Here is a 13,998-nt window from a genome sequence, read left to right as displayed (position 1 = left end):
TCTCTCTCTCTCTCTCTCTCTCTCTCTCTCTCTCTCTCTCTGTCTCTGTGTGTGTGTGTCTGTCTGTCTGTCTGTCTGTCTCTGTGTCTCTCTGTGTGTCTGTCTCTCTCTCTGTGTCTCTCTGTCTGTCTCTCTCTTTCTCTCTGTCTCTCTCTATCTCTGTCTCCCTCCCTCCCTCCCTTCCCAAGACAAGAAACATCAAGCAAGAGAACAGTCACTGAGTTTAGTTGGAACAGGCAAAGCCCTTCTTGATTCTGTCTTTACATCCATGTAAAACTCTAAGAAGAGATTTGACTCTGAGCAGATGAAGAAGGCAATGTGATTGTGTTTTTTAAGACAGAAGAAATAACAGCATACATATATGCTTATGGGAATGATCTAGAAGGAAGAGAAAATTAATGACTCAAATGCCTGTTGAAAAAACATTGCCAGGCATGGTGATGAAATCTTTAATCCTAGAACTTGGGAGGCAGAAGCATGTGGGACTCTGTGAGCTCACAGCTGAGTACTGAGTCCCAGTTCATCTGAGTTACAAAGTGAGACCTAGTCTCAAAAAACAATCACAACAACTAAAACAAGAAAACATGACACTGAATGGAAATGGGCCATTAAGAAGGACAGGAATTCACCTTATTCTGGGGTTCAGAAGGCAGCAGGCAGGAAACTTCAGCTTTGGATTCAACAGGGACAAAGAACAAGATGATATCATGCACGCCTGCTAAGGAAAGCATCAGTAGAAGGCCTGGAGCACCCCAAACTTTCCAAAGGTCAATTTGGTGAGGAAACACAAAGAGGAACTTTTTTAAATTCTTTAAAACAAGAATGGTTCCAAAAGAGGAATACAAATTGAGCACCGAAGCAGGTTTCATATTTAAAATTTTTAACACAGAAGGGAGATGACACAGACAAGTTTATAATTCATTCATTCAGAAAATACTAGTTGATCTACTAATATGCTGGGTGTTAGCCTTCTATCTGAGCTCTGCCCCACAGTTACCTGGCAACAGCCAGATAGGCCTGACCCGCTATAAAAGGGTCTGCTTGCCCCCTCCTCTGCTCTTTTGGTCTCTTGTTTCTCTCTTGCTCTTGCCTTCTTGCTCCCACTCTGTCCCCTCGCCTCCCTGCCTATTCCCTTCCCCCACTCCACGTGCTCATGGAAGGCCTCTACTCCTCTACTTCTCTACTCTCTCTTTCTCTGCCTCTACTACCCTCTTGATTCCCATCCCCATGCCCTGAATAAACTCTATTCTATTCTATACTATACCATCTTGTGGCTGATCCCTCAGGGGGAAGAGATACCTTGGCATGGGCCTGCCTGAGGCACTCCCTTCCCCCATACCTCTCCACACCTCAATAGAATATATCTCACCTCTCTTTATCTTTTTATAAACACATCGCTGGGTACTGTGAAGATACTGACAAAGCCAAGTTGAGCAAGTCACACATCATGCATCTTTTGGGTAGCAGGGAAAGTGGGCAGACAGATAGCCAAATAATTGTAGTCAATGAGACAAATGTTATAATAAAAGAAAGCCAAGATGCTAAAAGGAATGTATAAGGTAAAGATCTCTGTCAGATCGAGATCTGGGAAGGCTCCAGGAAGAAGTGGTTACTACACTGAGATCAAAACAATCCAGAGATAGACTTGAAGCTGTCAGTAAGTAGTTCAGCAGGGTTGGAAGGGGAAAAAGTTATATACTTGAAGAAGATATAAAGCAGTCTTAATGCTAAATCATACAAGATTACCATCATGAGTTTCCTTGGGTTTTAAAATGTCTATCTGAGAACTATGATTGTACAAAAGCCAAAACAATATGTTCTAAGAGCTACTTGCTAAGTAAGTCAAAGACCAAGGTTCAGTGCATATCACAGAAGAAAAAGCTTCTGTACAGCAAAAGAAACAACAAAATGAAATGGCAACTGTGAGAAAAAAATTCAAGCCATTCTTTTGATTTGATTTGATTTTGTTTGGTTGGTTTTTGTTGTTTTGTTTTTTGGTTGGTTGGTTGGTTTTGGTTTTGAGACATTGTTTCTCTGTCCAGCCCTGGCTGTCCTGAAATTCAGTCTGTAGACCAGGCTGGCCTCAAACTCACAGCTCTGTCTGCCTCTGCCTCCCAAGTGCTGAGACTGAAGGCATGCGCCATCACAACAATTTATAAAGACCCTCTAGGGGGCTGGAGAGATGACTCAGTGATTAAGAGCACTAACTGCTCTCCCACAGGTCCTGAGTTCAATTCCCAGCAATCGCATGGTGGCTCACAACCATCTATAATGGGATCTGATGCCCTCTTCTGGTGGGTTTGAAGAAAGAGACAGAGTATTCACATACATAAAATAAATAAATCACCTTAAAAGTTTAAAAAAAGGAAAAGAACCTGTTTCCTTTAATAAAAAGAAAAAGAATTTCTATTACTGGAAAGCTAACTCATTAAGAGTACATGCTGATCTAGCAGAAGATCCAGATTCAGTTCCCAATACCCACATCTGTTACCTCTTATAACCCTAGCTCCAGGGAATCTCCAGAAAGCCCTCATCTGGCTTCCAAGAGCACTCAGGTACGTAACCCCCTACACACATATAAATAAGTAAAAAAAAAAAAAAAAATTTTAAATGAATAAAAATTTTTAAATGAAATGTTTACAATTCATTAGCACACCAACAAATAATCCCATTAAAGGAATAAAATAGTCATAAGAGGCAGATGGAGGGAGAGAACTGGGAGGGAGGGGGATGGAGAGGGGAATGGGAGTTCAGGTTCAAGTGTGGAGAAGGACAGGAGAGATGACTAGGTGGTCATGAAAATGATGGAAATCTGCAAGTGATGGGGGTGGGGAGGTGGGGGGCATCTCCAGGATAAGAGAGAGACCTGGGATAAGGAAGGTGCCCAAGAATCAATGGGGGTGACTGTCAGGAGCCATAATAGGACAAGCTAATAATTAGCAGTTGATCATCCTGAAATGCTTGCCTCGGATTATTATCTGCGACAAGTGTGCCACATCAGCAAGGCTATGCTGGACATATTTTAGGAAAGATCCTGCTATTAATATGCTTTTCCTATTATTATTATTATTATTATTATTATTAAACATATATAACAATCACTAAGCAATAGCACTCCCCTTTGGAGCAGATCTCTGCAGACCCACGAAGATGTACTGTCTTGTAGTGATGCTATATAGACAAATAGACGACTTCTTAAGTCTTAATGATGATCCTATAAGAATTCCTAAAATTATATCAATGATTATTAAGCTCTTTTATAGTGGGACTGCTATTAAGTCCCTTTTCTGATAGTCAAGGCTGCAATGAGAACTCTGCCAGTCTCCCAAGTGTCATCAGTTAACAGCACTTAGATAGTAACCAGACTCTCTCCTGCTCATAGCACATTCCAAGGTGGTTGTAAAACAATTAACTAAGGGTCACTAAAAGGGAACTCACGATTTATTATAGGTGCTAGGACAGAAGAGAAAATATTGCCTGGGTTTATCTATACAAAACTTCACTAATTTCTTAGTTATAGTTTTAAATCTTCAGAGAACCTGTGGAGCTAGACAGGTGATGGATGTTTAGTCAGATAATTACTCCTAATGGATATGCATATAAACATTCTCTGTTGTAAACTTCTATTTCAATTTATGATTTGAATTTTGGTGTGAACTTGTGGTGAACTTTATAAGACAAAGGGACGTTCGTTAGCTATTCACTTTCTCTTTCTCACTCTCTTCTCTCTCTCTCTCTCTCTCTCTCTCTCTCTCTCTCTCTCTCTCTCTCTCTCTCTCTCTCTCTCTCTCCTCTTCTTCTTCTTTCTTCCCTGCTTAGAATCTCTCCACTTAGAATTTTTCCTTTGTTAGAACTTTCTCCTTTTCCTCACTTAGGACCTTCCCACTTTTCCCCTTAGATAGCTTTCATAGGAAATTTCTTACACTTAGTAATAAACTATAATAACTTTTCTAAGTGTCTTTTCTTCCTGCGACCTCGAACTAACAGACCTAAGCTAAAGCCTGGCAGCACCTACAGAGACAGAACAAAGGCATTGCTTAATCCTCTGCTGTCCCTAGGCAGAGGTGCTAGTGGCCAGTGTAGTTTCTGGCCTCAGAGGATCAAACAGATAGCAGGTCAGCTACAGTAGACTAGTAAATAAACTTTAGCAATGTAGACACGAAAGAGTTTATTAAACAGCAACCCTAAATATCTCGTAAGACCAAAGTCTTACCCCGAATCTTGTAAGACCAAGTCTTACCCCTGCCGACGTTCTTCCAATTCCTATCCCCCTCGGCTGCCTCAAGAAGAACCAAAAGACCAGAGGAGAAGAAAGAAAATCACCTTCTCCCCCGACCAAGCCGGGCTGGCTCCCGGCAGGTGACCTTAGCTATGACTCATTACATTGGGGATATGAAACCTAAAGAGGCCACCTCCTATAGCCAGGCAGGAACCTCAGTGGAGTGATAGAGACACCAACCCACTCACAAAACTTTCAACCCCAAATTTATCCTGTCTACAAGAAATGCAAGGGCAGGGGATGGAGCAGAGACTGAGGGAATGGCTAAACAATAACCGGATCAACTTGAGACGCATTCTATGGGTAAGAACCAATCCCTAATACTATTAACGGTACTCTGTTATGCTTGCAGACAGGAGCAAGTTGTCCTCTGAGAGACTCCACCCAGCAGCTGACTCAAACCGATATAGGCACCCACAGCCAAACAGTGGATGGAGCTTGGGAACTCTTATGGAAGAATAGGAAGAAGGATTACAGCCCCAAGAGGAAGGATTGCAACCCCAAAGGAGATAGGAACTCCACAGGAAGATCAACAGAGTCAAGTAACCTGGATCCTTGGGGCTCTCAGAGTCTGAACCACCAACTAAAGAACACACGGGACCTAGACCTCCTTACACATATGTAGCAGATGTGTAGCTTGGTCTTCATGTGAGTTCTGAACAACTGGAGCGGAGGCTATCCCGAAAGCTGTTGCCTGTATGTGGGATATATTCTACTAGCTGGGCTGCCTTGTCTGGCCTCAATGGGAGAGGAAGCACCTAGCCTCACAGAGACTTGAAGTGCCAGGGTGGGGGGATAACCAGGGAGGGGCCCACCCACTCAGAGGAGAGAGGGGGAGGGATGGGGGAAAGATTGTGGGAGGGGTGACTGGGAGGGGAAAGTGAGCAGGATGTGAAGTAAACAAGTAAAAAAGATCAAATTAATTTAAAAAAGAAAAATAACAATACCATTTAAACTGAATAGGTTTGGTGGCATATGCTTTTAATTCTAGCACTCAGAAGACAGAGTCGAGGATCTCTGTGAGTTCAAGGCCAACCTGGTCTACAGAGCGAGTTCCAAGCCATTCAAAGCTACATGGTGAGATTCTATCTCAAGCCGATAAAAATACCAAAGGATCTGAAAAGAAACCTCTACCAAGAAGACATACAAATGACTAAGAGATATCTTTAAATGTTTAACAACACTAATCATTAGGAAACACAAATTAAAACAAAAGAACATCACTTCATCCCAGTTTGGCTATCTATTATAAAACATAAAGAACATGAAGGTGGAAAGAGTTACCCTTGTACACTTCGAGAAATGTAAACTAGTATGACGACTATAAAGTTAAAACTGTAACTACTATGTGACCTAGAAGTTCCTTTTGTGGATATACACCAAAAGAAGATAAAATCAACACCTTCTAAAGATGTAAGAAGTAGATTTGGGCTATATAAGAAGTAAGATTTTTAGCTGTTCTTTGCACAAAGAAAATAACTGTGAGATATATGGTAATATACTTCAGTATGGTAACCATTTCACTACCATATCATGTTGTATATAATAAAATTTATTTTTAAAAGACAAATATCATGATAGAAATGATCTGTGAATTACATGAGACTAAAGAGATGTATCACAGTCTTAACTGTGGACAAAAATGTTCCTTTTTTGAGGCAAGATTTTGTTGTATATCCTAGGCTGGTCTGGAGCTCACTATGTAGCCTAGTATGGCCTCTAACTCATGATACACTCATTGGGGAAGAGAGACTGACACTTAAATCAGTATGTCTGACTGTGCGACTGACCCTTCACCTGTTCTAGGTGAATTGTATTCCCATACCCAAATTATTGTATTCCCCCTTCCCGAATAGGGTGAATATCACCCTATTGGGAAACAAGATCTTTACCAAGTTAATGTCACCCTATTGGGAAACAGGATCTTTACCGAGTTAAAATAAAGCCATTAGGATGGCCTATTAGTAATAAGACTGATATCCTTATAAAAGGAGGTACCATGCTGAGTGGTAGTGGTGTGCGCCTTTGATTCCAGCACTTGGGAGGCAGAGGCAGATTGATTTCTATATGTTTGAGGCCAGCCTGGTCTACAGACCAAGTTCCAGAACAGCCAAGGTGCTCCACAGAGAAACCCTGTCTCAACAAACAAACAAAAATAAAAAATAAAAATAAAAGGACTCTAGTGGTACCTTGATTTCAGACTCTAACCTCCCAAACTTGGAATCAACAAAATTCTGTTAAGAAAGTGTTTTTCTGTAGGAGCTGTTCCAAAAACTTTTATATATGGAGAGCATAACTTCTGACAACCATATTGATATACCTGGCATGGAGCTTGCTTCCTACTCACAAAACGTATTTTAAAAGTATCCCAAATAAATGATGCTATGTGAAAGGTATACAGTGCAAAGCTGATTTCTTTTCATGAACCAGCCTTGCCCCAACAAACTACCCCTGTTTTAATCATCACTGTCTCTTATATGGCTAGTTGAAATGTCTCATGCCTTCAAGAGACATATCCACTCTTAACTTTCCTAAATAGAGGAATGATAGTTCTTGAAAATCACAAATCTAATCATTCCCATCCCCTGGTTAAACACATTCCACTAGTTTTTGGTAAATACCACACCTCCATACTCTACTATTTTACATAATACTTTGTGATTCCTAGTAGTGTTCCTTCTTGATCACCACTTTATTTTCTGAGCTATGTAGGATTGGCCACAAAACATTTCAGCAAATTATTAAATGAATGAACTCCAAACATGATGCTATAGACCTAGGTTTTAAATGACACTCTCAAGAGATATGGCTTCTTTATGAGTTTATAATGAATTTAATATCCAGGAATTTCTCATCGTAAACTTACTAGTTAGGAACAACCAGATGGTCTCTAATCTGAAACGTAGGCTGCCAGGAAAGATTTAGTTCCAGGCTTTTAACTCAAATGTGACAAATGCTCTATCCAGACATTATAGTATGTACTCGGATGTGAGACTGACTAGATAATGACTTTAACTTAGAGCATACCAAAGATGAGAATTTGTTTATCAGTAAGATGGACAATTGAGGCTGAAGCTGGACCACTTCATTCTTGCACTCAGTTAAGCTTGCACAGTAAAACAAACCTGGCAGGGTTATAACAAGTTTCACTTCTTTGGCTTTAGAATTCACTCTAATAAAATGAAGTGGCCTGTCTGAATTGTATCCATTGTCAAAAGACACTGAAATGTACTGGGAAACATCCCGAAAGTATCTGAGGCTGTAAAGAGATTTAAACTGCTTTTCTGGCAAGAGTGATTACTGTCCCTTTGTTTCAACAGAATTGCCCCCTGCCCCTCTGCAGTGGTGAAATAGCTAAGCTATGAAATCATTTCCTTCACATGTGCACAGGATGGGTTAGTAACCTGCCTCCACAACCAGGCATTCCTATTCAGACTGAGAAGGCAAAATCCACAGCTTCTTATTTTCAAACTCAGTATTGTCATTTCAGCAATAGAAGTTTGATTTTGTTTTTCTTATTTAACTGACTTTAATTCTGATTGTTCTGGTTGCTTACAGGCACTGATATCCCTATGAGCTTCTTTTATAGTGGCCCTATAAGACACCTTTAGGAGATGAGTCAGATTAAAGGAAAAAAACTGTATCTATGAACCTATCTCTAAATAACATGTGATCTAGCCCACTTTTTATCACTACTACATATGAAGAAATGTTAGTTAGAAATGGAACTAGCTTGGGAACATCTGGATTACAAGCAAAACCCCGGAATCCAAGCTATAGTCGATGAACACCAATTGGCATCTATTGCTTTCTGGAAACTTAACCTATGCTTGACAAAGATTATATGCTTAATTACAGCATGTATGTTTCCTATCTTGATTTCTAAAGTACAACAGATATTTTTTAATAGACTTGTCATATAAGACATTCTCAATGCATCACTGCTCATCAAATAATAGGCTGAAATGAGTGCAGCTACACAACGACAGTATGAAGGATTGTTGCAGTGGCACAATTCTGTATGTGGACCTCAGAGGTAGCAAAATGAATCTACATGGTGATGAGCTACCATTGTGCACACCTGTATACACAAGTGTACATGCAACCAGAGACGCCTACGGTAGCTCTTAATTGGTAACAGTGTCTTTTGCTTGTTGTGAAAGATGCTGATACAAAAGGAACTGGGAAAAGGTTACATTGGACTCCTGTATGTTCCTTTTATTAACTTTCTGTGAATCTAATGCTTTTAAAATACTGAATCTTAAAAAGACACACAAACCAAAATGATTTTAAAATATACAGTCTATGTTATAGAAGAACCCTAAAAAGTGAAACAAGTAAAAAATAAATAAATAAAATTAAAAACTAAAAAGCATAAGATACAATGTTGGACTTCAATCCAAAAGCATCAACCATTACTTTAAGTGGAAATTTGCTCAATATTGCAGTGAAAAGGTATTTATTATATGACTATCATGGGCTAAACCTTGGGATGTGTACAACGGCAGTGCTGATAGCAGTCCACTGAGCCAAGTTCATAACTGCCAGGAGGTTTGAAGTGAAAGAGAGGGAAGTGAGAGCAGTGGCTGTGGCCAGATGAACGAAGACTAATAGGTAACATAATTAATAGGACTTGGTCACCAGCTGGATGCGTACCACAAGGGAAATAAAATACTTATCCACTGAGCTATCCCCTTAGTCCCTTCTCTCATTTTTAATTTTCTCATTTATTTGAAGCAATGTTCTTGAATGTTGTGTGAATAGAGAAGAATGACACCTGATGTCAACTTCTGGCCTCCACATACACACACTAGCATACATGTGTGCCCAAATGTTTTCAGGCTAGTTGCTCTTATCCTACCCTGAAGTTTACTGGAAAGTACTTGAAACAAATGTAACGGCATAGCAAGACATCCTCAAAGCCATGTGTTAGAGCACTTTCAGCAAATTCTGTTCTATCACATAGAACTATCAAAGCTCTTTTCCAAAATTTATTTCTATACTCCAAACATTTCTTTCACTTCACCTAAAAAGTTTTCCTTTGGACTCAAGAAGACACAGTGGAAAAAAGGGAAAGAAGAGTAAGATGTGCTCTTGTCTGATTTACTGACTCTTAGTTTCCTTTTTAGGTCTTTTCTCATTCATGTTCCTCTGACTGAATAAGTTTTCCCTATTCCATTTCTCTTACTCTTTTGCTTCTAAAGATATATACTTAGTAAATTCTGGTAAGTGTTTAGGAAACATAAATACTCTATTACTGACTGCAATTTGTAAGGCTTCCAAGAATCTTGGATGTGATTCCAGAATATGAAATGAAAGAAAACACTTGTCAGTTTTTAGTTACTTCCAAAGACCAGCTTCTCTACACTGAGCTCTTGTTTTCTTTTCAGTGGTTTTACCTTGAATGTACTCAGGAAGCTTAGGTATATTTATAAATTGCACAAGGTGAAAAAATCATTGAAAGAAAAAAATAGAATTCTGGTTAATCCTCCATTTTCTGCTGAGGTTTACTTTATTTCCTTGCCAAAGGGGTCACAGGACCCAAAGACAGAGGGTTGGGAATTTCCAGGAGCATGTTGCATTGCTCCTCTCTGTCCTAGCTGAGTTCCAGTAGTTCAGCAATTGCCAGTGACCCTTCAGCCTGATGGTCTGTAACCTTCTGCTCCATTACAGATAGAGTTGGGACTTGTCCCAGGCATGGGATAACTTCCTGTGATTGTGCTGGAGATGACCTGTTCCCCAAGATCTACTTCCATGGTTTGTCAACAAAGGCAAGGGAAATTGTGTATCTCTGCAGTGATGAGGAACTTTGGAGGAGAAATCCTGTTCAGCAGAGATAAAGTGAGTCAGGGGCATGTGTTCAAGCACAGTCACACTACACGACATATATTTGACCTTCCTTATGCATTGTTTCTCATTATTCCTTGGATTAGGATTGTCTTAGCAGTCAATAAGAGCTGCTACATAGATTCCCAGAGGTTATAAACTTGTGTCACCATATATTGTGTACCAGCATCAAGGTGCAAAATGGGTTGAAATGATGAACTAAAGCCAACTCAGGAACAACTTCACTTTAAAACTCTGATAAAAACTATGATTGGGTCTTCAGTGCAGTAGAAACACAAAAGAAATAATTAAGTTTGAACAGATTCAAAGATAGTTAATACAGAGTCTGTAATAACAGAACTGACCTTATGGGTCAGTGTGGGAGAGGGGAAGATCTTTTAAACAAGTATACTTTCAAAGGAACAAAATCATAAGAATATGCTTTCTTTTGTGGTATATGTATTCTGTGAGAGATTGACACTGGAAATCTTTCTCAATTTCCCTCCACCTTATTTTTTGAGACAGGGTCCTTCACTAAACTTGAAGCTCATAAATTCAGCTAGGCTGGCTAGTTAGCAAACCCCAGGGATCTATCTGTCGTCCCTTTTATCCACCTCCCATAGCTAAGATTATGGGTGTGCACCAACATACCTGGCTTTTTCATGTGGGTACTGGGGCTCAAACTCAGGAGAAGGACTAAATTGTAATAGAGTTATGGGCATAGAAGAAATATAAAAATACCATACCAAAGGCATAGAAAATGTTTTCAGGGATTAATTCAGGTCTCCATACTTGTACAGCATGCATTTAACTGACAGAGCTATCTCCCAGCCCAAGCACATTTAAAAGTACTCTCACACCAACATGTTGATATAAATAACAGTGATGTCCACATAACATGAAGGCCCTTACTGTCGTTCAATTGAACAGTGATAAATTGTTAATATATTCAATTTATATACACCGTATTAGAATAAAAAATGAAAAAATGTAATTTCTCCTTCTCTAAAAGGGTTATCATAATCAAAACTTGGAGCTTTTGAGTAACAACAACTCCTCAAAACATGTGCTTATAGTAGAAAACACATTATGCACCAGAATTGCATCTAATGTTTAGATAGGTGATTACATAATTTGATATTCTTTGTGAACTCCCCACATGAGATATAAATTCTTTTTATACCACATACTGTAGATACTAAGATGCAAGGAGCTTAAACAACTTGTCTATAGGCACAAACTACTAATAAATAAGCAGTTTAATTTATAAGTTATCTCAAGGCTTGCTTTGGTTCAAGACAGTCTCTGATTCTCATCTTCTCTTCTTATCCTAGCTTTTGCCTCAAACTCTGTCCATCCTTGTCTCACTGCTATGAGAAAAACTATTTTCCATGATATAGTTAGCACCTCTCCAGGTTAGACCTTTTTTTCCACTGAAATCCTTCAGAAAACTCTTATCAAATTTGTGCCATCTCTAAGGCAAGATGAGATGTATAACTAGTATAGGGTTTCTTCCCACAAATTAATGGTCTTTCTTGATTTTAGATACTTTTTATTCTTTTTAATGAGACCACAGAGATAATTTATATAAACATAAAATAAAAATTCTATATTAACTTCATTTTTCTATATTTCTCAGAAACATCTTTTTAAGTTTTGTCCACCACATAGTAGGCCAAACAGGAGTATCTTGTTTAATTTTGTATTTATCTGATGCCCAATAAGGCTAGATATTATTTTATATGTGTGAAGTCCTTTCAAATACATCTGTTAACTGTTAGTCACATGTTTTACGATTATTATGTTGATCTTCTTACAATAATTGATAAACTGTATTTCTTGATTGTCACATGTGATATGAAAGAGTTTTCATACTTTATCATACACTTTTAAAGTTTAGATGACCTCGAGAAGACTAGTTTATTATATGTATATATCTATTCTACATCTATATCACCTATATTTTGGGGGACCCAAATATCAAATATATATATGGGGGGACTGTGGGGGAGTTCTATAATTCAAAACCTCATTGACAGAGGAAATTTCAAGACAGACTAGTAATTGACTCTGTTGTGTGGTTATTAGTGTTCACTCTTATGCGAGCTATAAAGAAAAGGAGCAAACTGAGCAAGAAAAAATACAAAATTTACAATTTTAAGAGAAAAGTAATGGAACTGAGCTAAGTCTAGTGGTCCAGGTTAGACCTTTTTTTTTTTTTCACTGAAATCAGAAAAGACTAATGTTAAATGGAAAAAAGGTAATGGTGAACTCAGGGTAACAATCTACCCAACTAAGCTTACAGTTTGTGAAAATGAATTAAAGAAAGCTTAAGCCATGAAGGAAACTATTGAAAAAAAGAAAGCTGGTGAAGATATATTTGGATGAGGGGGCCAAGTTCCAGCTGCAGAAAGCAGAAGAACTTGGCTAATTCAGCCACGTGATTCTGGCTGTAGAGTCAAAGATATAATAAAGAGGTTATACAATCTCCCTCCACAACTAAGGAAAGCCTCTGAAGCCAGGCATATGTCAGGGGTGTACCTGCATGGAGACCCAGAGAGGCCACTTCAAGAAGCTGTGAAGGTGAAGCCTGGGTTTTGTTAGTGATCCCAAGATACTAGAGCTGTGAGATACCTGCCAAGGAAAGCTGTAGACCAGTTAGTAGACCAGAGTCAGTCCGAGAGAGAAAAGTATGTTGCAGACAATAAAGCTGAAAGGAGTTGTAGATCAGACATGAAGATGCAGAAATTGGAGTTTACCCTGCTGGTCTTCACCCTTGCTTTGGTCCAGTATTTCCTCACTATGTTCCCTTTCCTCCCTTTTGGAATGGTAATGTATATCCTGTGATAGTATATGTTAGAATTACGTAATCAGCTCTTTGACTTTGATTTAAAGGGTTTAGCATTAAGAAATTACCATGAGTCTTAGAAGAGACTTTGAACTATCAACTTTTAACCAGTGTTGGGATTGTTATAAGACTATGGGGACTTTTGAAGTTGGACTGAATGCATTTTTGCATTGTGATATGGCCTATGGGGGCCAGGGAGTGGAATGTAGTGGTATTAATAAGAACAGCCCCATAGGCTCATACATTTGAATGCTTAGTCATCAGGGAGTGACTCTTCTTGCAAAGTATTAAGAAGTGTGGTCTTGTTGGAATAAATATGGCTTTGTTGGAGGAAATGTGTTCCTGGGAGTAGATTTTGAGGTTTCAAAAGCCCGAGTGAGTCCCAATAGTTCTCTCTTTTGCAGCTGCCTGTGGATCCAGATGCAGAACTCAGCTCCTTCTCCAGCACCATGTCTGCCTGTGTACTACCATGCTCCCACCATGACAATGGACTAAACCTATAAGCAAGCCTCAGTTAAATGCTTTCCTTTATAAGAGTTGCCATGGTCACAATGTCTCTTCACAGAAATAGAATACCAAGACACTGCAAGAGAGAAAGGTCAAATCATTTATAGACAGGTTTATCTGAATAACATCTGATTATTCACTGGGAACATCAAATCCAAGAAGGCTTGAAAAGATGCATTTTACATTCTGAAAGACCACAATTACCAACCCAGACTATTATTCCCTGCAAAACCATTCATTAAAATTAAAAGTAAAATAAAAACTGTCTATAATAAAAATATATTAAAGGAATGTGTTACCACTAAGCCACCTCTATAGAGGACACTGGAAAGAATACTTTGCTGAGGACAACGCTAAATACACTTAATAGGTCACATTATTTAAACAAACAATACTAGGAAAATTCTCCAACAAAGGTCCAAGAGGAGTGAAAAATGGCTTCATGATTAAGAATACTTGCTGTTCTCCAGGGGGCCCAAGTTTGGTTTACAGCACCCATACTAGGCAGCACATAGCCACCCATAACTCCAGCTACAGA

At 38.9% G+C, this 13,998-nt stretch overlaps 1 protein-coding gene across 6 annotated transcripts in view; it reads right to left on the bottom strand.

The window, feature by feature from the left end:
• The window catches only part of Gab3 (GRB2 associated binding protein 3), a 127,481-nt gene that overhangs the window by 77,171 nt on the left and 36,312 nt on the right, over window positions 1–13,998 (bottom strand). The gene's annotated exons all lie outside the window — the stretch shown is intronic.

The sequence above is a fragment of the Grammomys surdaster genome, unplaced genomic scaffold (genome assembly GCF_004785775.1).
Source record: "Grammomys surdaster isolate TR1022 unplaced genomic scaffold, NIH_TR_1.0 125178, whole genome shotgun sequence".
NCBI classification, from domain to species: Eukaryota; Metazoa; Chordata; class Mammalia; order Rodentia; family Muridae; genus Grammomys; species Grammomys surdaster.
This window is presented reverse-complemented; position numbering and strand designations above follow the sequence as displayed.